This window comes from Herpailurus yagouaroundi, unplaced genomic scaffold, assembly GCF_014898765.1.
Source record: "Herpailurus yagouaroundi ecotype Mexico unplaced genomic scaffold, PumYag 162, whole genome shotgun sequence".
In the NCBI taxonomy this organism is placed as follows: domain Eukaryota; kingdom Metazoa; phylum Chordata; class Mammalia; order Carnivora; family Felidae; genus Herpailurus; species Herpailurus yagouaroundi.
In genome coordinates this window covers 73678796-73704456 of record NW_024412403.1, presented here as the reverse complement: position 1 = coordinate 73704456, position 25661 = coordinate 73678796, and the positions used below count along the sequence as shown (strand labels likewise).

The following is a 25661-nucleotide window of genomic DNA, read 5'->3' as shown; positions in this document are numbered from 1 at the left end:
GGGGCGGTTGGGGGGGGCAGCATTTGCAGGGGCTGCTGGCAGGATACGGCTGCTCCCTCCCCGACTCTCTGGAAAAATACAAGCAGGCAAATTTGAACGTGGCCCTTGAATAGGCTCATTTTGTAGATCCATGTAATTTGAGCACCCAGCAACCCCTGGGGCCTGGTCTCAGGTGACTTGCCCCTTCAGCAGCTCTGGAGACTGCCAGAAAGGACTGGCCTCTCAGAGCCCAAGCTTAGTGTCTTCTAGCTCCAATCCAAGGAAACTGTGGAGGGTGACTAGAATGTGTCTGATGGCCTGGTGGTCAATCCTAGGGCACAGCCCTCCACTCCACACAGGAACCAGAGTCATATTTGATGGGATTCCCTCAAGGCACCCCCGTAACAAAGAAAATGAGCTTGGCGGAAAATTTCTGAGAAAATGGTGAGGTGTGTGACAAAACCAGGGTGAGCTGGAGGTAACTAAAGTGGAGCCCCAAGCAGCTCCACAGGGACCAGACAGTGTGTTCATACAGGCCCACACTCACGGCAGACATTTGTCCCCACAGCAGGTGCAGGCCAACTGCCTAGGGACCCCCTCCACGGCAGTTCCTTCCGTCTTGCCCGCAGGCAAGATCAGGCTTGGCAGTTGCATTCCAGAGGCTGAGAGTAGAAAACCCAGTCTCTCTTTGTGTCGTCAGTTCTGGCCACAGTGCTGTGGAGAGCTCTTTTCCCAACCTTCTCTGTTCGTTCCCAGATCCTGAGTAACAGCACTGCAGAGCAAGGGTTTATTAGAAAAGGTACAGTTGTCTGCTCAGGGACTCTGATGGAATACAAACACAAAGAGAAGACTAAGGGGTAACATGAAGTTCCCATGTGATGTCCTCTCAGTGGGCAGCCACCCGCCATTGCCTGGGAAGTAGCAGGAGGTATCCGTTCTTTCCCAAGCAAATTCTGGGTTGGAGAGCACTGGTTGGTGGCCTCAGAGCTATGGAGTTCCACCCTGAGGAACTCTTAGGCCCTCAGGGGAGAGCTCCAAGTTAGTTGGTCAGCAGGGACATATGGCCCATCCGCTGTGTGTCTAACTCTGGGTTGGTAATAGGGAGACGGCAGACGGGAAGCCAGACATAGCCCCACACTTGTGGAATTTACATTCTAGTCAGGACAACAGCAAACCCAAAACCACAGGTGCAACAAGTATCATGGAGGAGACGGGAGAAAACGAAGGGGCCTGGAGGGCCCAGGAAGGCCTCCCGAGGAAGTGACCTAAATCTCAGATCTGGGTATTAAAAAGTCATTAGATGAACAAAGGAGGGTTGGCAGGGACTGTATAATTATAGCCTTCCCCTCTTCTTGCATAATCACAGAATTTTCAGTTGAGTATGCGGCTTCTCAGAAAGTGACTACATTTCCCAACCTGTTCTACGGCTGGATGTGACTGTGTGACTGCATTCTGGCCAATGGGAGATGAGAGGAAGTAGGGTATAAAATTCTGAATCACGGGGAAGGGGCTTACCCTCCCATTGCCCCTTTGTCCCTTCTACTGGCTGCAATGTGGCAGTGGTGGGGAGCCTTCTTAGAACATGCGAAGGAGGGTAGGGCCTCTGGCGACCTCTCAGACCAGAGCTGCCATGCCATCTTGGGGTTTTATATGAGAGAGAAATAAACCTCTGTGTTGTTTAAGCCATTGTCACTTGGGTCTCTGCTGTAGTAACCAAATATCCTAACCTACCCATGGTTTGAGGGAATAGCGAAGGGCTTTTTTATATCTTAATTTCGTCCGATCTTCCCAAGAACCCCAGAAGTTGGAGATTATGATCAGCACTTTAGTGTTACAGAAGCTGAAGCTGAGAAAATAATTGTCTTCTCCAAGGTCACACAGTGGTGGAGCCAAGGACCCCCAACTCAGTTTTTCACCCAAGTTCCAGGAATACACACTGTGTCAGGCTGCCTCCCTCTCTCTAGAACGGATTTTAGTGCATCCTCCGTTCATGAGATGAGTTCCCACCAAACCATCCACACTTCACCTTCACCTTCTCCCCTGTGCCAGTCTAGTCATCAGCTCATGGTCTTGATAGCACACGCCCTGACCAGCCCCGTCAGCAGGTTTAAGGACCTACATGATGTGGTGTTTTCGGGTCAGGGATGTCAGACTACTGTCACTTTTCTCACGGAAGCTCTTACATTTTACTCTAAAAGGGAATGCTTGGAATAATCCCCCCTCCCCAGCTTAACCTGCCCTCCCTTGTGCAAAGGACCCACGAATTCTCGACACCAGCACTTAGAGAGCCCAGGGAACCCTCTGCTCCCTCATTAGGGCAAGTTGCTTCTTATTATGACAGTCTAGACTTCTCCTCCGGGCTCTCCTCAGGACAACGTGTAGGAACAATTCTGTTATTTTATCTTTTGCTGGCCCTTGACTGATTGCAGGAGGAATTGCAGGCTAAGCCATGTTCACACAAATCCTCAGTTGCTGTTCTCCAACTGAGGCGCTCCTCGGGTTATGAATCACCTCTGGGGATACAGCATCTGAATAATTCAGATTTTAAAATATTGATTTTTATTCCTCACAGCCAGGAGACAGCTTTACACGTGCATTTGGCTTGATCAGGCCTTCGTGCGCCTCATGCCTGTAACTCGCAAAGATTTAATGGGGCCTCCAGTGTGCAGAAGACTGGAGCAGCCAGGGAGGAAGGGATGTGGCAGGCTCAAGTGGACACCCCCGGGGAAGCCTGTGGCTTCACGTGGGACCCAAGGGCGGGGGCGGGGTACAGGCCGTGTCCTGAGTGCTGTCTCAAAGAAACAAAAAGCTATGTCAAGCAGACCTCCTCTGGAAGCCTTCCTCTTTTCTTTCATGGGGTGCCCTTCAGACTCCTTTGATGTCACTGCCCACAAAGGGACACCTAAAAATCCGGGTCCTCTCTCTGCACTGCTTTTTTTCTCTAATTGCTCGTCTCTTGACTTGTCATATTGCTTTGGGACAAGAGGCTGCTCTTAATTGGTACTAATTCTGAGGCACTCAGAGGAAATCTTCACAAAAGATGGTTGAGACTCACGGATGGCCTCTCCCTCTTCCCACCCGACGCTCCACCCTCTCCTTGGTGATTCACACCCTCACAGGCTGACCCTCTGTCCCTCTTCCTTCGACAGAGTCTGCATCATGGCCAGTTCCCTTCCTTGAACTCCTGACCCACATATTCATCTTCCTTGAAGATCAGCCTGGATAGTCACCCTCCCCGTGCCCCAGATGGAACTCATTGTCTTCACCCCCAAGCCCGCTCCTTATCCTGTTCTCTCTCTCAGATGAGGATGCCCCACCCACCCAGTCACCCAAGTCTCAGCGTAGCCATCTGGTCACTGAGTTCTGGCAGCTCCTTTTTGATGTCTTTTATGGCTAGTCTTCTCTATATTTGCTTTTCAAGTATGTTCCAAATAGTCTCCTAACTGATCTGTCATACAGCATTCTTATTCCTCCAAGCCACTTTCTGCACCACTATAAGAATAATTGTCTACAGGGCAAATCTAATCAGCGTGGGATTTTAGAATTCTTTCAATGGCTCCCTCATGCCCTCAAAGTAAAATCTAAATACCTCAACAGGGCCATTTGAGGCCTTTCCTGTTCTGGCCCTGCCTACATCTCTCTCTCCCTCCCACTTGCAGACACTGATCTCCCAAACTGCTGTGTTCTCACACCTCTGCGCTTCCGCCCATGTTGTTGCTCTGCCTTGAGTGGCGCTCTTCCATCTCAGTTTCACCCAGAGCTCAGTTCAGGCATCTCCTCTTTCAGGAAGCCTTCCTGACTCTCCAGCCCCTCATAGCACATCGTCAGACACACACATCACCAGCTAGCCCGGGAGTTCGTTGAGGTTCGTTGAGAACTGTGTCTCGTTTGTCTTGTCCTAGAGTCTGGCAGATGCATTGCATAGGAGCCGGTTTGCAAAAAATAGAATTTTCTGCTAGTAAAAGCTGTTTTTGGTATGGTATGGTGATAGTAAATAAGTGATAATACAGAAGCTTATAGAAGAGATTCCTGCAGTGGCTTCGAGGAAGTTAAGCCAAAGGACCTTCGGTCCTTTCCAAATCTGAAATTTCATCATTTGAAAACACTGACATTTGTCCAAAATGTTCAGGGACGCCTGGGTGGCTCAGTCGTTTAAGTGTCCGACTTCGGCTCAGGTCATGATCTCGCGGTCCGTGAGTTCGAGCCCCGCGTCGGGCTCTGTGCTGACAGCTCAGAGCCTGGAGCCTGTTTCCGATTCTGTGTCTCCCTCTCTCTCTGGCCCTCCCCTGTTCATGCTCTGTCTCTCTCTGTCTCAAAAATAAAATAAACGTTAAAAAAATCAAAATGTTCAGCCATCAACATATGTGGGAAATTGGCCATTTTCTCCAGAAGGGGAAGCAAGCGCTGTCACTCATAGCAGTTTCACAGCACCTTTGCCCTAAACATTTGGGTGTGTGGGGACTTCTCCATCTCCTTTGAACCCTGAATCTCAGCTCCTGACCTACTCTGACTCTTGGGAGGAAATCAAAGGGCAAGAGGAGGAACTGGTGTTCTCAGAAGAAGAGAAATTCACGATCCCCCTGGAATGAATTAGGAGTCCATTTGGTAAAATATTATTGAGCTGTTATAAAGAATAAAGTAGCTTTATATATACATGAAAGATATAGGTTGAAAAAGAAAATTAGGGAATACCATAGATAGTTTGATCACTTCCACATATTTAAAAAAAAGAGGGGTCTGGGTGACTCAGTCAGTTGGACGTCTGACTGCGGCCTGGAGCCTGCTTCAGATTCTGTCTCTGTCCGTCCCTTGCTCATGCTCTGTCTCTATCTCTCAAATATAAGTAAACATTTAAAAATTATCAATCAATCAATCAATAAAAGAATATATGTAAGTATTATGCATAATTTTTCTGGATGAAATTACTTTGGGAAAGTAGTTATCTGCTGTGGACAGTGGGAATGGGAGAAAGTGACTTTCAATTGTCACTTTGTATGTTTTTATGTCGCTTCTGTTTTCTAACATCTTATCTTTTTAACACCAACAGATTTGACCTAGAATGTAGGATTAGGCTAACCTTATACTTCTTTATAGTTTTCTGTTAAAAAAAAATTAAAATCTAATATTTTGATTCTCTAGAGGCTGGAGAAAAGGGGATGGGGACTCACCTGGCCACAACCAAGATAGATTTTACTAGCTCCAATTCTAAACATGAAAAGCCAGAGTCAGGAAAGCAGAAGGCTAGGGGAAGGGAGAGCTTCTTGCCCCAGATCATTCTGTGAAAAGATGTCAGAGCCAAGAACAATGACCAGATCTTCTGGGTTCCAGTGTGACTCCTCAACTATACCTACAAGGAAGAAGGAAAACGGTGGTGTGGAAGGGCGATAACATTTGCAGAAGGCCTACTGTGAAGGCATTTTATACATTTGCCAGCCAACTTCTGTCCTTAGAAAGACTTTAAAACAGCAAGATCCAGCATTACCATGAGATTTCCAGAGTTAAAAGTCTTAAAGCAGGCACAGAAGTTTACTTTCTAGACCCAGAAGGAAACACAATAAAAATGGTAGCCATGCAAACTCCTTTACCATGTATCCTGGGCATCTTATTTTCCTGGGGATCCTATTTGCTGTAGACACTTGTTTGTGGAACATATGCTGGTGCCTCAAAGAGACCTTTCATGTAGTGATAACTGAAGAAGGTGTAGTCTGGGCAATTAAGGGTTAACCTGGGAGTCAGGGCCTCCTGCCAATCAGAAGATTGAGAGCAGTATTTTTGGCCATCTTGAAATTCTGGTTCCGCCTTACAACGCAGTTATCTCAGCCTGCCCAGATCAGCTCTTCTCTGCATCCCTGGATCTTAATCTCTGTGTTCCTCACTTTGGACGGGTAACCTGACCTTGGTCCTCAGTTGCTTATGGGATAGAGTTGGGGACTTCAGGGACAGCAGTCAAGGTTTGGAATAGCCACCATGGGGAATGGAACTCAAGACCGACTGATAAGCCTCATTATTCTTCTCAGGCTCTCCAGTTTTTCAGGGACAGATGGGTCATGCAGGATAGATTTCATACTTTCCCCATTCCCCATTAGCAGAGAGGACTTGCCAGACCAGTGGATCAAAATGAGCCCATTTCCCAGTGGGATGAATGTCACCTCCCCATTCTGGGCACTCTCCCAAGTGGGCGAGATCTAAGACATCACTCTGACTTAGCTGTGTTTCCTCTGTCTTTCATACCAGTTCTGATCAAAGAGGGGCATCGGCAGTTATGTCTGTGGCATCTCAGTTAAGGTGATGACTTTGATTGCAATCAGAGGTGGGAGAGTTCATGGGATGGAAAATGAAAAGGCATCCTGTGAACAAATCCGTTCTGCCTGAGAGAGGCATAAACCTTGATCCAGGTGCCAGCCTTTTCATCCCACGGAAGGTTGGAGGTGGATGTCATTTCATTCACAGGTAAAAGCAGAGAGTTGTGTGTGGTAGGGCCCTGCAATTTCCCACTGACTCAGCCTGTGACCTTTCGGGAGAGATCTCAGAGAAAGAGAGGGTGAAGAATACAGGCTTGCCTTCCCAAGGCTCAAGTAGGGTTTGTCACTGGGGCTTGTTTTAGGAGGCGGGTGTCGAGAGTTGAGTTAATCTGACTACTTGGGTCCTGGATATTTGCATCACTGATCCTTGTGAGACCCCTCTCTTGGATTTATTTACTTCCTTATCCCTTTTACTCCTCATCTTGAAATTCCACCCCCCTCTCTCACACATAATGATTTTTGTGTTTGTCTCTTCATCCTTCTGCTTGCATGTTTTTATACAAATACTATATGTTTGCAGTATTTTTAATTTATGTAAATATTCTATCTCATTGTTTCTTATCTTTTTTCACTGTTTTTCCCCCTGTTCTTTTTTTTTTTTTTTAGTTTATTTATTTATTTTGGGGGGGGGGGGGGAGAGGTGTAGAGAGAGAGGGAGATAGATGATCCCAAGCAGGCTCCATGCTGCCAGCACAGAGCCCGATGCACGGCTCAATCCCAAGAACCGTGAGATCATGACCTGAGCAGAAGTCAAGAGCCAGACACTTAACAGGCTAAACCACCCAGGCACCCGTCCCCCTGTTCATTTCACTGCCTTAAGCATCCACGTTGCTATGTGTACAACTGATCATTTACTTCAGTCCTGCGGCATTGTACTCCCTGGTATGTGTTCATTACATTTTATTTCTCGATCTCAGCGCCAGAAACTCAGGTAGCCCCCAACTTCCACTACAAGTAACTGTACACAAAGGAATTGCACATGTCTCCTAACACAGAGCTGTGTGAGGATTTCTTGGGATGTATACCTAGCAGAGAAATTGCTAGTATGCTACACTGAAAATAGTGTAAAATTTTCAGTGAAAAAATACACTGACTCATAACACCAGATCGTTCCCCCAGAATGTTCACCAGTGCCCCTTTCTGCTGTCTTCCCATGGGCGGTGTGCAAGCACCGTCATGTCCCACGTCTCTGCCACCACTGGGTGTGACCCTTCTTTCTATATGTTGCTAATATAAACGGCAAACAGTGATATCTCTTTGTTGTTTTAATTTGCATTTTTCAAATGTAATGCAGTAAGCCTGGTGTTCACAGCTCTTCATTTCAGGATCTGTTTCCCAGGAAAATTGACTTGTTTGTGGAGTTCTGTGTTCTGTATGATGCGTGTTTATATCCTTCCCCTGCTTTTTTAAAAAAATTTTTAATGCTTATTTATTTTTGAGAGAGACAGACAGAGTGTGAGCGGGGGAGGGGCAGAGAGAGAGGGAGACACAGAATCCAAAGCAGGCTCCAGTCTCTGAGCCGTCAGCACAGAGTCTGACGCAGGGCTCAAACCCGCAAACTGCGAGATCATGACCTGAGCTAAAGTTGGACGCTTAACCAACTGAGCCACCCAGGCACCCCCCTTCCCCTGCTTTTCTATTGCTGTCATAAATGTTTAAGATCCTTGCATATTCTTCCTATCAGCCTCTATTCCTATTTTGTCATCAGTCTGTTAATGTTATCTTTTGTTGATTAAAGCTCTTTTATTGATTAGAAATCCTTAATTTCGATGTGATCAAGTTAATAAAATTTTGTGTTATGGTTTATGTTTTTGAAATTTGGTTGTAAAAGAGCTTTCCCAGATTACAAAGATATTTCCCTTCACTTAATTCTACGAATTTTATTTCTACTATTTTTCTTTAACCTTTTATACTGCGGTCTTTAAACTGCCCAGAACCCTCTCTATGTGTGGCATTAAGGAGGGATCCAATTTTCTTTTTCCCCATGTAGCGAGCCCATTTCCCAAACGCCATTTACTAAATGCTCTTCCCTTCCCCCACCATTTGTGGTACCACCTTCATTCGATATTAATTCCTGACATACACATGAGTGTATCTGAGCTCTCTCTTCTGTTGGCCTATTTGTATGTTTTTTCAACTACTGTTTTTTTTATCATGTTGGCTTCATAATATGTCTGATTATCAGAAAGGGTAAGAGCTCCTCTTCTCTTCTTTTTAGAAGTTGACTTAGCTGTGCTCCCATGTCTTTCTCTGTCCTGTGCCACCATAGTTTGGGTATAAGCTGAATTCAAGTGTTTTGGTTGAGCTGGGAGCAGTGGGCCTGCCAGCCAGCATGCCGGAACGTAACCTGCATCATCAGACAAGAGGCACAGGGGAGAAACTTCAGGAAGAAGTCAAGCCAAGAGATGATATCTGGCCAGCACTGGACACTAGAAAGTCCTGACAATTCTCTGCGAAGTGGAATCCAATCTGATCCAAGAGAAACAGTCAAAGGCACCCAGGTCTTAATGAGCCTGGGAACCTAATCAGAGGCATTAGTAATGCACGATATTAACAGTGCAGTCCTGCCAAGGAGAAAACCCTATCTGTGTCCTTGCTTGCTTGGCCTGTGCCTCCGAGGATTGCAAGGGCCTGTCAAAAGGTTAGCTCATTGCCACCTTGTCTCTCTGCTGCTTCTGCAGCTCTTCAAACGCGCTGTTCTCAAAACCTCAGCTTTCAGGCATGTAGCATTTTTGTTTTGTGATAATTAGGAGACTGTGAGCAGGCCATGGTTAGTCATCCGTGGTGTGAAGATGACGGCTGCTCCAGCTCTGGAGGTGCTTTCGGGTTCAGACACGTCAGGCTATAGTTAAAGACAGAAGCTGATGCGGGAGAATGAGGTGACTCATCATCAAAACCTTGAAAACCAAGTTCAAGGAGAGGGCCAAGGCTTTCCAAATGTAGAATCTGCTCGTTGGTGGTGCTGAAGCTTCGCCTGGGCATAGGTTACGCTGTTAACTTCCATTTCCTCCTCACCAAGGACTGGAAGGCCAGGAGAATCAGCCCTGTTTGGTTCAGTCTGAACAGCTGACTTAGCATTGACCCAATTCTGCAAAACCTGTTCTGGGTGTTTGTGTCTCCCTTTGGCCTCGTGATGTTTTTTTCACCCTTCATCCTCCACTGCTGTATGATGCTCGTGTCCCTTCCCTTGTGGGAAGGGGAGGCCTACATCATCTGCTCCCTCTGGAGAAGGGTCACATCCCGACTGGGGATTGACCTGGGCAGGGCTCTCATTTGACCCGTGGAGTTCTGCTGAACCCCAGAAGGCCAGCATTCAGTGGCCTTATTGCTTTGCCTCTCTGTATCTGGAGAAAAGGGGGGGAAGGCCTTAATCTCTCCTCTTCATTTACCCCTATTTCTTTTGCTCTGGGTACATGTTGAAAGCTCAAGAGAGTCCATTAACTATCCTTCTCTTTCCTTTAAGTCTTCTTCCAATGCAATGGTCGGTGTTCAGAACCTCTTCAGCCTGTGTCAGAGACTAGCACAGTGTCTTAAACAAATTCAGACTCAGCTGAAGGACTTTCAGAGGACTTTTGGGGTCCTTACTCTGAGGGCTCTAGGAGGGCTTTATCTGATGTTGGCCTGCCTGGAGTCATAGAAGGTAGGAAAGGGTTTGGGGATGGCTTCATTTCTCAGAATCGGTGAGTGAAGGAAGCAGGCTAGGCTGTGTTTTAAGACACTTAGTGGGATTGTCTAGGAAGAATCCACTCAAAAGCCCTGGGACCTAACACAGAGATGAGCAAAATATTCACAAAAAGAGGTATCTCGATGGTGGGGATCAAGATGTTGACTAACTCTGTGGAAAATTAGATCACCATTCTCCTTCTCCACTCTCTATCCCAGCCTTTCAGGGGGAAAGGAGGGTTGTAGTCCAGCCCTCGGTCAGGCCACTGGACAGGATGCTGGGTGGAATGAGACTTGTTCACACAGTCTGCTCTGTGCCAGTCAGAGGCTCATCAGATGTAGCAGGAGGACAATGACCTTGTGTAGGGCTTTGAGGATCCTGAAGTGTTCCTCTACCTCTAAAGCCTCTGCTTGTCCACATATCTAATTAAAGCCAAAGAATCTGCAGCCCAACTCTAGAGGGCTATGAGTTCATCAAACACTTAGGCAGAGATGCTTCTTACAAAAAGAGCAATTGCATCCCACAAATCGGCTTTCCCATATTTGGTCTTCTCCCAGGGATATTAAATATAACTTTTCATATGTTGCAGGCTTCACGTAGCCAACCATGTGGCTAACAGACTTCTTGGTACGGGCTCTAAATTTGGCCTAGCAGTCCCTGAGGGGATCTCTGAAAGTTAGGCTGTACTAAACCACTCTGAAAAAAGTTGCATGTGGGTGAGAACAGGTGGGCAAAGGCAGAGGTGGGTCCAAGTAAGTGTGTATCAGGGCTCTCCTTCCGGCCCACTGTTTCTGCTCCTTGGGCCACCACTCTCTCCCTGCAGCTTCTGAGAAGCTCAGTTCATTTCTTGTCAACTTGGCCAGACCAGATGCAACCAGGAAGAGCTATTTTTCCAGGAATGGCAGTTGGAAGCCACTCTGCTATGCTTTCTTGTGGGCTATGGGTGCTGTAGGTGAAGAGAAGCTGGGGAAGAAAGCTCCTTTATGATCCAGGGGCTCTGATTTTTGCTTGAGAAAGCAGGGGGAAGAGACCTCAGGACAAGGAATCAGAGATAGTGCACAGAAGGATTGCAGATAGTAAACTATCCACAGAAAGATGCATAGGCTTGCTACAAAGGAAAAGAAATACGAAGACAGAAACAAGCCTCAGGCTCCACCACACAATTTGCCAAAGCAGGACCCACCCTGACTCTAAAGTTTCAACTCAGGTCAGTCCATCACATACCTCCAGGACAAGTGGCCACAAAAAATGAATCTCATTCACTTTCTCTCATGGGGAGCATTTGTCTTAGCTTCTGCGCAATTCTGCTTCTTGGTTTTATCTTGCAAATCCTCTCCCTTGACTCCTATCGTATATCCCTAACTGTTTTGGCTTCCCCAATTTGACATGGCAACAGTGACTACAAATGACAAAACTCAGTGATAGCACAGTTCTGTGCTGGGGAAAATGGCATATTTAATGGCGTTGGAGACCCTATAAATCAGTTGCGTCTTTCTGGAGAGTCATCTGGCAATAGCGAGAGCTGAGTCCTAGCCATGGCCCGTTCATTCCATGTAAGGAAGCACATCTGGAACAAATAAACACGAAAGGATGAAAGAACTATTGGTATGAAAATAACCATGTTGATGTTATTAATACTAATGAACTAGAAATGATACAAACGTTCACCCTGAGGCAAATTACGATGTGCCTGCATAATGGACACAGGATTACAATTAAAAGTGACAAACATGAGGACTTTTGACACAAAAAAAATCTGAATATGAAATAATAGTAGAGAAAAAACACACTGAGAAGTGTATACTCACTTTTATTGTACAACGTGAAAACTTGACAAGCATCAGAAGGGAACGAACAGAAACAGAAGCCCTCAATAACCTGTGACGGGTGTTTTCCTCCAGAAAAGTTGTGTAAGTTCATAAGAAAAGGATCGCCTAAATAAAATGGAAAGGACAAGGCCACTTTCTGGTAGGTGTTCCCATGCTGGCTTGGGTGAGGGGCTTGACTCCTTTTAAAGTTTTGTTTCTTCCCTGGATGTGCTCAGCTCAAGGAGAGGACAGGAGCCTTTCTAAGATCTCTCACCTCAGTAGCTCAAGGAGAGGACAGAGGCCTTTCTAAGATCTCTCACCTCAGTGGCACTGCACTCCACACTCTGCTCCTGCCACCCAACAGTCTGGTCTGCAGAAACCTCTCGGCTTCCTTTTCCCAATCCTACCTCATTTTTCAAAAGTTAACCTGAGCCAAGAGCCTACTGGAAAACACCTGGAGAATGTTTGTCTGCAGCAGTGGGTAATTGAGATGGCACCAGACCGGGGGGCCGAGGGCCATGGTTCTAGTTCCAGCTTTGCCACCACCTTGCTGGGTAGTCATGGGCAAGTCATTCGAGACTTGGGCAAGTCAGGGTCATGGTTTCTCACTTGTGAAATGGAAATGTTGGATCAGGTTTTTTCTTTGTTTCTTTCCTTCCTTCCTTCCTTCCTTCCTTCCGTCCATCCATACTTCCTCCCTCCTTTCCTCCTTCCTTCTTCTTTCTTTCTTTCTTTCTTTCTTTCTTTCTTTCTTTCTGCAGGGGAGAGGGGCAGAGGGAGAGAGAGAAATAATCTTAAACAGGTTGCACTCCATGAAGAGTGCAGAGTCTGACGATGGCTCGATCTCACAACTGTGAGATCATGACCTGAGTCGAAATCAAGGGTCGAATGCCTAACCAACTGAGCTGTCCAGGTGCCCCATGGACCAGGTAATTCCTAAAGTCCTTGAATTTCTTTTTTTTTTTTTTAATTTTTTGTTTAACGTTTATTTATTATTGAGAGACAGAGAGACAAAGAGCGTGAGCAGGGGAGGGGCAGCGAGAGGGGCAGACAGAATCTGAAGTAGGCTCCAGGCTCTGAGCTGTCTGCACAGAGCCTGACACAGGACCCGAACTCACAAAGTGCGAGATCGCGACCTGAGCAGAAGTCGGTCGCTCAACCAACTGAGCCACCCAGGCGCCCCAAGTCCTTGAATTTCTGACATGTCTGTGGTTCTATCTTTATTGACTCAGAACTAGGAAGAGTCCTGAAATGGGATTCACGTCACTCTGAGGCAGGGAATCAATTCTGCCATCCAAGGCCACTGCCTAGAAACCCTGGAGGCCAGGGTACCTCTCTCTGTAGGCGCAAAGTCTCATCAAGGAGATTAAAAGAAAAAAAAAGTGCATGTTTTGGGTCTTTGTCCATTAATAACAATGAATAACAGTTCAATGTTTCTTAAAAGGGTTAAGGGCCTGAAGTTTCCAGAAAGAAGTAGGTCTCCTGTAAAAGAAGACCAGAAGAGTCCCTTTGACCTCGGGTTCCCAGATCGAGACACTCTGACCAGCTCTGAAACAGCTCATTGGGATGGCAATGATCAGAGTTTGGTATCAAACTATTCCTCTCATTGTGCCTGTCCAGAGAACCAAGCAATCTAAACAGGAGTGGAGTCACAGAAGCTTCAGCCAACTGGAGAAAGGGCATTTGAAACAAGTCAGAACTCTTCTAGGTACACTGTGATCAAGAAGAAAAAGATTGGTGAGAGAAAGGTAGAAACTAAGAAAATGTGGCTGGCTGTGGTGTGCAGGGAAGGCCCATATGTCCACTTCGTATAAATCTAATGAGCACATCTGTCCTTTTGCAGTGAAAAGTGGATGATGAGGGGTGGACAAAGGGATGGAAAAAGGGAAAGCTTTTGTCTGCACTTGACAGAGAGGATGAATGGCCTCTTGGCTGCTTCAGAGGCTGGGCTGCAATAAAAGAGTAGGTAAAGCTCTTCTCACTGAGAAGAGGGGCACTTGAGCCCAGGAATGTCCTGCCCGCAGCAAAGATCTTATGGGCACAATGAATAGAGCATATTTTACGACATGGAGCTGTATGAATTAGTTTTCACAAAGTAACAAATCATCTCCAAAAGTGGCTTAAAACAACGATCAACAAAGTAACAAATCATCTCCAAAAGTGGCTTAAAACAACGACCATTTATTTAGGTCATAGTTCTGCGGGCTGGCTGGGCAGTTCTGGTCCGGGCCAGCTTGGCTGAGCTCTGCTAGGCTCTTGTGCATCTGTGGTCAGCTGGTGAGTCGGCTGGCAGTTGAATGATTCAGGATGGCTTCACTCACATGTCTGGAGGCTAACAGGCTGTTAGTAAGAATTATGGAGCAACTGGGCCACATGCCTCTCATCAGCCAGCAGACTAACATGGGTTTGTTTATGTGGCAGCAGATTTCCAAGAGCAGCAAGAGAGGAAGCTGCAATGCCCCTTGAGGCCTAGGCTTGAAACCTGTACATTGTCATTTCTAAAGCATTCTATTGATCAAGGCAAGACACAAGGCCGGCTAGAGTGACTGCCTGTCCCAGTAAGCCTGGGACTGAGGGATTTCCCAGGACATGGGACTTTCAGTACAAAAACTTGGAAAGTTCTGGATAAACTGGGACAGACAGTCGCCCTAATGGTCAGCCCAGATTCAAAGAATGGGGAACTTGACTAGACATTTCTCCAAAGGAGATATACAAATGGCTGGTGAACACACAAAAAGATTTGCAACCTCACTAATCATTAGAGAAATGTAAATCAAGCCACAACAAGATACCACTTCATACTCATTAGGATAGCTATTATCCCAAAACCAGAGAATCAGAAGTGTTGCAGAAGATGTGGGAAAAATGCGACTCTGGTGCATTGCTTCTGGGAATGTCAAATGGGGCAGCCCATAAAATTACGCTATGGATCCAGCAATTCCAGTTCTGGGTATATGCCCCCAAGAATTGAAAGCAGGGGTTCAAACAGATATTTGTACACCTATGTATGTTCACAGCAGCATTATTCAACCAACAGGTTGAAGTAACCCAAGTTTTTGACCAACAGGTCAAAGTAACCCAAGAGTCTAATGGAGAACCCAAGTATGAATGAATAAACAAAATGTGGTCTGTGCATACACTTGAATATTATTCAGCCTTAAAAAGGAAGGGAATTTTTTTTTTAATTTTTAATGTTTATTTTTGAGAGAGAAAGAGACAGAGTGTGAGCGGAGGAGGGGCAGAGAGAGAGAGGGAGACACAGAACCCGAAGCGGGCCCCAGGCTCTGAGCTGTCAGCACAGAGCCCGACGTGGGGCTCGAACCCATGAGCCGTGAGATCATGACCTGAGCCGAAGTCAGACCCTCAACCAACTGAGCCACCCAGGTGCCCCACAAAGAAAGGGAATTCTGATACATGCTACAACTTGGTTGAACCTTGAAGGTGCTACACTGAGCGAAATAAGCCAGGCACAGCATGAAAATACTGTATGATTCCACTTACGTGTGGTACCTAGAGGAGTCAAATGCAGGGCGATAGAAGAATGGTGGTTGTCAGGGGCGAAGGGAGGAGAGAAGGAGTCAGTGTTTCATGAGTCTAGTATTTCAGCTGGGGAAGATGAAGAGTTCTGGAGATGGATGGTGGTGATGGCTATCTAACAATGTGAAGGTGCTTAATGCCACAGTGCTGTGCATTTAAAAAGGGTTAAAATAGAAAATTTTATGTTATGTATATGTTACCACAATAAAAAAAGGGAACAAGGAAATGAGCTATCCTAGGGGCGCCTGGGTGGCGCAGTCGGTTAAGCGTCCGACTTCAGCCAGGTCACGATCTCGCGGTCCGTGAGTTCGAGCCCCGCGTCGGGCTCTGGGCTGATGGCTCAGAGCCTGGAGCCTGTTTCCGATTCTGTGTCTCCCTCTCTCTCTGCCCCTCCCCCGTTCATGCTCTGTCTCTCTCTGTCCCAAAAATAAATAAACGTTGGAAATGAGCTATCCTAGAAATGAGAGGAGCTACAAACTCTTGTGGCCATTTTTGCCCTCTGCCACAGGGGTGAGCAGGAATATAATTCAATAAGGCTGAGCTTTTGCAGGAGATCATAGTTTTTGAGGAAGTGTTCTGGGAGACAGCAACCAACATCCAAATATTGGCTATTTTGATACTTACTCTTTCCTTTGGGAGCCAGTTGTGACTTGTGGTTTTTCATCTGGGTAGGAAAACAAGAGGGAATGAGAGAAGTTACGTGCTGATGAGTGAATGGGATAGGGAGGACATGTGGTAAGACTTTGGAACCGACCAGAAAAGTAAGATAAAATCAAAATAAGTCAGAGCCCTAAAGAAATCACTCACCTATTTAGAGGGGTCCCAGTTGCCCTGTCCAGCTTCCTGGATGCCGCTGGTAAATTGCAGCAGACAGAGCAGGCGGTCAATAAGGACACACCTGAGGCACCCGAGGAGCTGAGCCCACGGCAGCCTGGCTCGTGTGCTGCCTCCCCTCCTAGTGTCTCTCTGTTTGGTGTTCATAAGAGTCTGTGTTTATGGGAAACTCTGAGTATGCCTGTTCCTCTAGTCCAGTGGTGAGAGAAGCAGACGACGGGGAGGAGTGAGGAAAGGCATTAGTGCATGTGGGTGGCCAGACGGGGTGGAGGCAGAGGAGGCAAAGGAAGCCGTGAAGCAGATGACCATGAGAAAAAACCAATCTCCCAAGAATGCTGTGGCTGGAAGGGACTTGGAGAGCATCTCGTCTACTCTACCCATCAGAGGATAAGAAAAATGAGTCCAGAAAGCTTCACAGACTTGTCTAAGGCTACCCACCCAGGTGAGCAGGAAGTGTCACAGCTGGTAGTTGAGACCCATTTCTAAGCTGGAGCTCCATCTCTGCCTCCAGTGGCTTCCAATGTCTCACTGAATCTTCTCCACACTAGTCACTGGAAGAGAGAGTGGCAAAACCTGACCATGATGTGCCTTTACTGCCCCAGATTTGATCTACTGCAGGAAAACCATGCCCTCAGGTACACACACACACACACACACACACACACACACACACATGTCTTCTAGTTCCCTCGGCCCTGCAAAGTCTGGTACAGCAGTGTACCTGTCCTCTTATCAGCTTTTTAATTAAAGTCTTCTATATTTCCCAATTTCCCCACTCAAGTCCATAGGGAGAAGTTATTTTTAGGTGTTACAGAAAGTACAGTGCAGACCAAATCTTTCTTCTGAGCTCCATGACTAAGATTTAGCTTGCTCTGGGTTTGTTGCTTAACACTTAAAGGTCATCAGTGGGTGGACATAGCTTGTCTCAGGAGGCTGAAGTGCTAGGGGATTAAGTAGCACTGAATGCCATAACCTCCTCCCCTTTTTTTGTCCAGGGAGGAAAACTTCTTGGACAAACCCCAATGAAGAATCATCTGGTGAATTAATTTACTGATCCAGTTGCCTTTTCCAGCTGGGAAGGTTTCAACATTGGTAAAAGGTAGTAACAGGTCCCCTGAACTCTGCGATGTCCAGGGCTCATTGTGGTGCCCTGGGAATCCCAAGATGTGAATCTACACACATTCATTAGGAACCTACTATGGACAAGTGACTGTAGGCTTTTCAAGAGGGGACAGATACAGTGACTGCCCTTGGTGAGCTTACAGTCTTGTTGCAAGGAAATAAGGCAAGGACCCAACTCAAGACAAATGGACAAGATGAGGGTTCAGAAGGCACCAAGCACTTGTATCTGAAACACAAGTGGTATAGGCTGGAACCAGAGAGCAAACAATCTGGAAATGCCAGCTTGGCCACCACCACCGTCCTTTCCCTAATGCTTGCCTGTCAGGGCAGTGCCAGAGAAAGGATCCAAGGCTACCTTGAGAGATCAGGTCAGGCCAAGTGGGGAGGGACATGCCAAGAAGCTTGAAAATGAAGCTGTGGGCTAAAAGGAAGGCAGGGAAAGGGCAGAAGCAGAACAGGAAGCCAAGAATTAAGTGGGGTGGAACACTATATTAGTTAGGGTGCAGATTTAGCTACATGGGACAGAGACCCAGAGTAACTGTGGTCTGTTTAAACAAAATAGAAGTGTATTTATCAAGTAAACTCTGAGCTGATAAAATGGTTCTGCTCAGTGAATCATCAGAGGCACAGGCTTCTTTTCTGCTCCATCATCTCTGGGTTGTTGTCCTCATTTGCATGGTTCAATATGGCTCACCACCACCACACATGGTTCAATATGGCTCACCATCCACACTTCAACCAATAGATAGGGGGAAAGGAACCATGGCCAGGCAGCCCCCTTCCCTAGAAAGGCAAAGAAATTGCTCTTGCCATTTCCACTCACATCCCAATAGCCAGAATCTGGTCACATGGCAATGCCTAGTTACAAAGGAAGAATGGGGATTGTCACCTTTATTGTGCATGAGAAAGTGCTCTGCTAAATTTTTTTTTTAATTTTTAATGTTTACTCATTTTTTGAGAGAGATAGAGACAGAGCATGAGCTGAGGAGGAGCAGAGAGAGACGGAGACACAGAATCTGAACAGGCTCCAGGCTCTGAGCTGTCAGCCAAGAGCCCTACATGGGGCTCAAACTCACGAACCGTGAGATCATGACCTGAGCCGAAGTTGGACGCTTAACCGACTGAACTACCCAGGCAGCCGTCTGCTAAAATTTCTAAGAAGGGAAGAATAGGTATTGGAGGACACCAAGCACTCTCTGCTACAGAGACTTGGGCTCTAGACTTGAATTTAACCCTCCCCAAGAAGAGCTGGACCTCACTGATTTTACATAAGCAGATACTCCGTCCCACTCTGCTCTAAAGAACCTGAAAGGCTTGCCTTCTCATTTAGTAGGCGAGACGGCTCTGCCCTCTAATGTCCCACGGAGGCATCCTCCCTGTCTCCCTGAGTCCTGGGTACAGAGGCTTGACACTGAGCCTTAACCTGATGCGTCCCTATGGGGATAGGGAATGAGAACAGGAGCCAGGCTGGCATCATTCTGCGTACGTAATAGAGCCGGAAGAGTTGTGAAACCCAGGAGGTTCTGCAAGGCTGTTCTGCAGTAAATACTTGTTATAAAAATAAACCTATCTTGCTATTCAACAACAATGAGCAATACCCTAGGGTTGCCAGCGCTAGAAGTACTCGTACGTCTCTGGGCACAGTGCTACAGGATGCGGGCCAACCACGGCAGCACTCACAAGCACACACCCTCTCCCTCAGTCTTCTGCACCTCACTACAGACTCCGCCCTCCTTCAGGGTTTCAACCGCCAGGGGCCGAGAGGTTAGGAACACAGCAGGCACAGAGAAATGTAAAGTCCCACCTTCGAGTGAAAATCAAAACAAAACAAAATAATTGGCAAGGTAGGGGACGGGGAGCTTGGCTGCAGCTGGTGTACCAAAAAGATCCAAGGGTTTTCATGGATTCTGCCATTAATATGAGCCAATGGTTGGGAGTTAGCATAAAAATGCTAATGTGGTCTTTAACTGCGTTGGAAACAGTGGAGTGTCCAGGACAAAGGGGGTTGTTAATCCTGTTGCAGATCAGAGTAACACACGAGGTCCATTCAGAAAAAAAGGCTCTAGAATGGCAGGAGAATTCAACACTATGGAAGTGAGAGAACTGGACCCCTGCAGCCTGGTGAAGGCCCAGATGGACACATGACCGTCTTCACATACCTGAAAGGTTGTGGGATAAGGGAGCAACTTGTTCTGTGTGGGCTCCAAGGGGAAAGTTACAGCCCGGCCAGTCTTGTTTCAGAATAGAATTAGAATTGTCTAGAGATGGAATGCTCTTTCTGATGAGAGAATGAGTTCTCCATTGCTGGGGTTTGAAAAAAGCTAGGTAAATCTCCATGTGGGATGCTTGGCAGAAATTCACACATTGGGTAAAGACAGCACTAGCTGATCTCTTGAGTTTTTTCCACCTCTGAGGCCTTATGGTTCCGTGTGTTTTGCTTTTTAATTAAGCTTTTTTTATTTGGAGGTAATTATAGGTGTATATGCAGTTATAAGATATAATACAGGGAGATCCTATGTACCCTTTACCCAGTTTCCCTCAAAGACTGGCAAGACTGTAATATAATCTCACAACCAGATTATTGGCCATTCCAATAAAGTCTGTCCTACCTACCTGCCCTTAAGGAGGTACCAGTCTAAAGGAGAATAAGATGTATACATAATCAAAAATAGTGCAAGTTTGGGTATAAGATACCCAACTGAGTAGAGCCAACCAAATGCCATGGATGACCAGAAGACAAAAAAGATCACATCTGCCAAGGGATGTCCGGGATGGGGGGTGGGGATGGGATGGAATTGAGGAGCCTTGAAGGAAGAATAGGAACCTGACAGAAGTGGGCATCCTTAGTTAAGGACCTCTGGGCACCAGGCTCATTAAAAGCTAGAAGATAAGCCGACTTGTGAATGACTTCCTCTTGTTACAGATCTACTACAGAACCCAAAAGTGCCAAAGAAGTGAACATAGAAGCCTGAGGAGTCTTTGGCAGACTCCGGGCTGTGCTTCATCCTGTTCCTACTTCCTCCCTAGGGCCCACGCGTTTTGGGTGTTAGCGTCTGCCGAATGAATGCTGGGTGAAGAAATGAATGAGTAGATCTCTGGCCCTGTTGCCCCAATTGTGCTCTCCTTCCTGCTCTTCCTTGCTTTCGTTCTCCCACAAAGCGTGCAAGAGCATGAAATCAATGGCATTGGTTTAATCTGGGTGATTGCCTAAAACCCATGTGGTTTTCTGGTGTTATAGGAGAGCATGTGATGCTGATTAAGTCTGAGGTCACAGGTGCCCCACAAAACCCCCAGAGGCCAGTTCATTTTTTTCTCCTCTGTGGCTACAGGTTCTACACTGCTTTCAAGGCATACCCCTGTTCAAAGGAATCTCATATTCCACAATAATCATCTTTCCCTTAAACGTTTTAACAATCAAGCCTGCAGAGCAAGTCTCTGTACTTGCTTACCTTTGCCCCTGCCTAATCTGCCTCACCTCTGGGTTTGTGGTGTGAGAAAGGAATGTGTTTCCTAGAATGGCAGAGCTTGGGGTGTTGAGGAGGAAGTCTTTGAAATTTAGAAATCATCTGGCCCTACCCCCTTATTTGAAGACTGGAAAATGGAGGTCAGGCGGGGGCATGTCCTGCCCAGTGTCATCTTGTGAGCCACTGTGCAGTGGGGAGCAGAGCGCCAGCCTCTTCCGACGTTCAGTCCAAGGCATCCAGCTGTCTCCTCCTCCGACAAAGCCAGCCCCTCTCAAGCCTCCTACCCGTGGCCATGTGCCAAGAGTTTCTAATGCTTATGACAACACGGCATAGGAATTAGGTGTACTTGGTTTTCCTTATGTACAGAAGCATAAAAAAGATCAAAGCATTTACAGTTTGATGACGTTCCCAAATGCAAGTTCAAATTGCTGAGTTAAACAGCCAGCAATTTTTTTTAGAGGGCTTTCCGGAGTAATTACTCAAGATGGAATTAAACCATATTTGCATTTGGCTCCTTCCCATTCCCTCCCACTGCCTGGAAAGGGGAGGAGGGGCGAACCAACAAAGAAAATCTTGCGAGGCTATTGCTAATTACAGATTTTTACCTGCCTGATGTTCTTTTGCTTTGCACATTAATTAAATCAAGACCAGGTGTCTTGCAGATGGGTTAGCTGCTGGCTATCGGAAGAGATTAATAGATCCCTGCAAATGGGTAGGGGAAAAAGCTCTCGAGTTTTATGGGTCATTGAGGCTGCTTCTCTCAGCAGAAATCAAGAGTGAGAGAGACAGAACTTGAGCTGAAGTGGCCTAGTTCATTAGAGATGTCAGTAGCTGCTCACGTGTTCACCATCTCTAGAGCCCCTGACAGCAGGCAGAGCCCCTCTGCCCCCAGATCTGGCCAAACCATCAGATTGGAAGGAAGTCAGACCTCAGATTCTTATTCTGAAGTAAATTGGTTCAGGACAATTGGAGGTTTGTGTCTGGGATCAGAGGCTGCGACAGGGCCCTGAGCAGGTCAGCGATGTGATCAGGAGCCAAGTCTTCTGCCTCCCTACTTTCACTATGGACTCTGACGAGCTTCCCCACTGCGGTCAAAGCTGAGAAGGAAGAGGGGTGCTTGGGTGGCTCAACCGGTTAAGTGTCTGACTTCAGCTCAGGTCATGATCTTGCGGTTTGTGAGTTCGAGCCCTGTGTCGGGCTCTGTGCTGACATCTTAGATCCTGGAGCCTGCTTCAGATTCGGTGTCTCCCTCTCTCTCTCTGCCCTTCCTCCACTCGCTCAAAAATAAATAAACGTTAAAAACAAAAAAAGCTGAGAAGGAAGAGATGCCGGAAACAGACTAGACTTTAAAAGGTCCTCCAACATGGTTGAGAAAACAGCTGTACTCTAAAGGCCAGGGCCCTTGTCCCTACCCCTGTAAAAAGGACTTTGGGTTAAAACACAGAATGACACCCGGTCCCAGTTGTGTCGTGGCTCAGAGTTCCTGATTCCATTGGTTGAGGCCAGGTCAGGTTTCCTTCTGGAGGACCCCGGATCCGTGCCGAGGCCAAGATGAAGCAGGGTGGGGGAGGAGGCTGGGCAGAGGGAAACAAAGGTCACTTATTATTTACAAAGAACGCATTTGTCCTAGCGTGTGAAGCCCTGAGTTTTTGCACAGTACTGGGCCATTCACTGGAGCCCTGAGCTCACACTAACAAACTAATTGGTTCCAAATGCTCCTAAAAAATCTGCCTTCCGTGGTGCCGATCTCTGATTCACTGCCACTGAGACTGATTTCTTTCTGGGTGAGGCAAAGGATAAGCAACCAAGGGCTGTGCAGGGGCCCCCTGAGTTTCGCCCACACACTATTTGGAGGCAGGCACACACTCTGTCTTTGTGACTGTAACAGAACATGAACACACATTGGGTTTTGTGTAACTTGAATCCCTCTCTGAAGAACTCTGGATCCAGTCCACCCTCCCCCACAGTGAGTTAACCACACTGTCCTGGCTTCAGGGGGGCTGGCAGAAATGACTAAGCTGTATTTTGCAGCCAAAAGTCATGTCATGTCATTCTTGTCCCGGAAACCAACAAAGTACTTAAGGTAATGATTTGGTCTGTTCATTCTTTGGTTTTTTGCCCACTCTCTTCTCAAGCCCATTCCCCAACAGGTCCCTCGGCCCCAGGACACTTGTATCTGCAACCTTCTGGTACCTTCCAGAAGAAAGGGGCTCATGGCCTGAGATGCCTCTTCAAATCAGGCCAGGGAAAGAACCTACCTGGAAAGGAGGTGGAGCAGAGCTAGGGTGAGGCATGAGTATTCAGCACCTGGGGCCACATGGAAGAAGGGGCATGCCACCCCCCCTGCACTTGCATGACCTTAACAGTAAGCACCTGCCTAGGTTTTACATCCTGCGGGGCTCACTTGCCTCACCTTCATCCGGCATTGGTGTGAAGGATATTACTAACCCTGAAGGAAGTTGTTCACTTCCCTGGTTCACAAGCCCAGAATCCTTTTTTTAAAGATACCAGTGCCACAGTTTCACCCAGTCCAATGAAATTAGAACCTTTGGGTGTGGAGCCTGGGTTCACGCATCCCAGGTGACTCTCTTGTGCAAGCATGGTTGAGAGTTGCTGGTCTCAGGGCTCACCTTAGGCCACAGGTACTGGATGCGTGCTCTGCCGATGTCTGCTGCAATTTGGCCAGGGCTCAGTTACCTCTGTGCTGACTTGGCCCCTCCAGGATTTTCTCTGGGCCCTCAAGACCTGAGGTCTGGCTGGACTTCCAGGCAGACTTACCCAGGCAGTCCGATCTTGGCTACAGTACCAAGCACCCCCACTCCCAACTCCCCAGCCAGACTTTTGGCCAAGTTCCTCACCAGCCTCTGGAAACCACAGAGATTCCCATGCTACGCCACACTTCCTGTGATGTGGCCAACCCCGTGGTGGCTCAGGGAATGTGTGAGGTTGTCCTTGCAGATCCCAGAAAGAGGACTTTGACAAAGTGTTTTCCTCAACTTTCCAAACACGTATCCCCCAGACTGAAAGCTAGGGTGGGGAGATGGAAACCCGTGCCTGTCTGACTGCCTGATCGCCTTCTCTGTCTCCCCTTTTCTCATGATCTGTCGGAAATAAAGGGATGGGCTTCTCCTCCTCCTTTTCCTGCCTTGTGAGGACCGTTCATTGATAAAGTTCCATAATTGGATCATCCAGGCCTTGAAAAATCTGAAAAAAGGTCTTCTCTACTTAGCATCTGACTCTCAAGCCTACTGTCATTTTGGGGACTCACAAAAATCTGACGTGACAAGTGAAACCTGAGGAATGGCAGAGATGTGTGCTGCCCCACCCTCTGAAGCATTGACATTCCCTGCTATAACCAGCAGGAAGCCCAGAGCAACAAGATTTATAGGGTATAGAAACACTTCGGAAAATATTTCAGACAACATCATCACTACTTTATACATTTTGTGCCAAGATTCAACATTTTATACAGAGCCTTGGAAAGCCTCTTCCCAGGTCTCGGCTCCTTCTCCCAGCATTGGAGAGGCAGGTAGAAGGGGCACATTTTTATTCCCACTTTCTATTTGTACAAAGAGACAGAGGAGAGAATCACATGAATACTGGGGCCCCGAGGGCAGGGGGTAGAGTTGTCAGGCCAAAGGGACAGAAACAGGAGCTCTGAAGTGGGTCTTGAGTTTCTGTTAATGTACTTATTAGCCTCCTTAAGCCTCTGAGCAGATGTGGTATATTTTAAGAAAGTTGAAGTCTTTGTCTCAGCTACGAAAACTGACAAATGCATAAGCCATCTCTTCCTAAACCTGGGTGAGCCGTCTCGACTGACTTCATGGGTGTAGGCTTGCGTGACTCTTCCCCCACCCCCACCCCCACCCCCACACTCTGTCTCTCTGTCAGGCCCTTCTGCAAACCCTCCTGTCACAGGCTGGTCTAGGCTCCCCCCTTTCTCTCTAAAAGGGTTCATCCTGCCTCTCACTGTTCTCTCCCACTCTGCCCGGCTCTCTCGCCTTCCCGCTCATGGCCAGGCAGGGTTTCCTGCCAGCCCACAGGCCCTGTGTCTATAGCTTCACAAACACCACTAAGCCCTCTAGGCTTCTAGGAGCTGGGCCTGCACTCCATGGGAGATTAAGGGTCCACCGTGAGTCAGCAGCTCAGCTGGGCTCAAAGCCCAAGACTCTTGGCTGGGCCTCTATCAGCCGAGACATTCCGCGTCCCCCACTACTACCCTCTCTCCCGTGGACCCCTTCTCTTCATTCCCCCAGACCTTAGGTGGGCATCTGCCCCCACATGGGGCTGTCAGAGTCCCAGTGTGCCCCCTTCCCACCCCGTCCCAGCTCTGGAGCTATCCTGCCCAAAACCCTTGGCCTCGATGGTTGGCCACGTCTATAAGGCAGAGAAGCCTGAGTTTGGTGGCAAGAGTGGCCTTCCGGAAGAGTGGGCTGTACGTACCTCCTCTCCTTGGCTGTGACTCTCTGGGTTCTAGGAGGGCGAGCAGAGCAGCTGCCAAGACTCACCCACGGGCCTTTGGCGCCCACACTGTGAATCACAGCTACTGTACGGTACGCTGAGTCACCACCAGGAATCTGGGGAGGCAACTTGGGCCTATTTTTAAAAGATTTGCTTGTGTACCCAGGCTCTTACAAGATGCTTGATAATTAGCGCCAAAAATAGGTATTGGCCCGGGGTCTCCAGTGCTGTAGCAGGCAGGTCCTCTGATGAGGGGCCTGGATACCACGTGTGCAGCCCAGCCCTTGCCACGGTGGCGGGGGGGGGTGCCCTGGGTTTCAGGGAGTAGGGTGCCCCTGGCCTTCAGCGGGAGTATCGTCGACCTGGCCTTTGCTTCTTGAGGGGAGGTAGGCGAACTGCAGGGGAAGCCCTTAGCGCCACCTTCGAAGAACAGAGATAGCATCTCTATGCCAACTGTTCTCTGAGTCACCTGTTGCCATTCCCATTCATG

General features: G+C 47.5%; 2 long non-coding RNA genes across 6 annotated transcripts in view; one reads left to right on the top strand and one right to left on the bottom strand.

Annotated features, from left to right (window-relative positions):
• Positions 1-25661, top strand: part of LOC121036409 (uncharacterized) — a 123158-nt gene that overhangs the window by 69796 nt on the left and 27701 nt on the right. The gene's annotated exons all lie outside the window — the stretch shown is intronic.
• LOC121036410 (uncharacterized) lies at positions 11376-19472 on the bottom strand. Of its 3 annotated transcripts, none has more exons than XR_005793338.1 (5): positions 19406-19472; positions 16098-16675; positions 15915-15954; positions 11754-11879; positions 11376-11512 (listed from the first exon to the last, which is right to left on the bottom strand). It is a non-coding gene; the product is annotated as an uncharacterized LOC121036410 (long non-coding RNA). The 3 variants fall into 3 exon arrangements; XR_005793337.1 differs by having other exon boundaries at positions 16563-16675; XR_005793339.1 differs by lacking the exons at positions 15915-15954; positions 16098-16675; positions 19406-19472 and adding an exon at positions 12363-12469.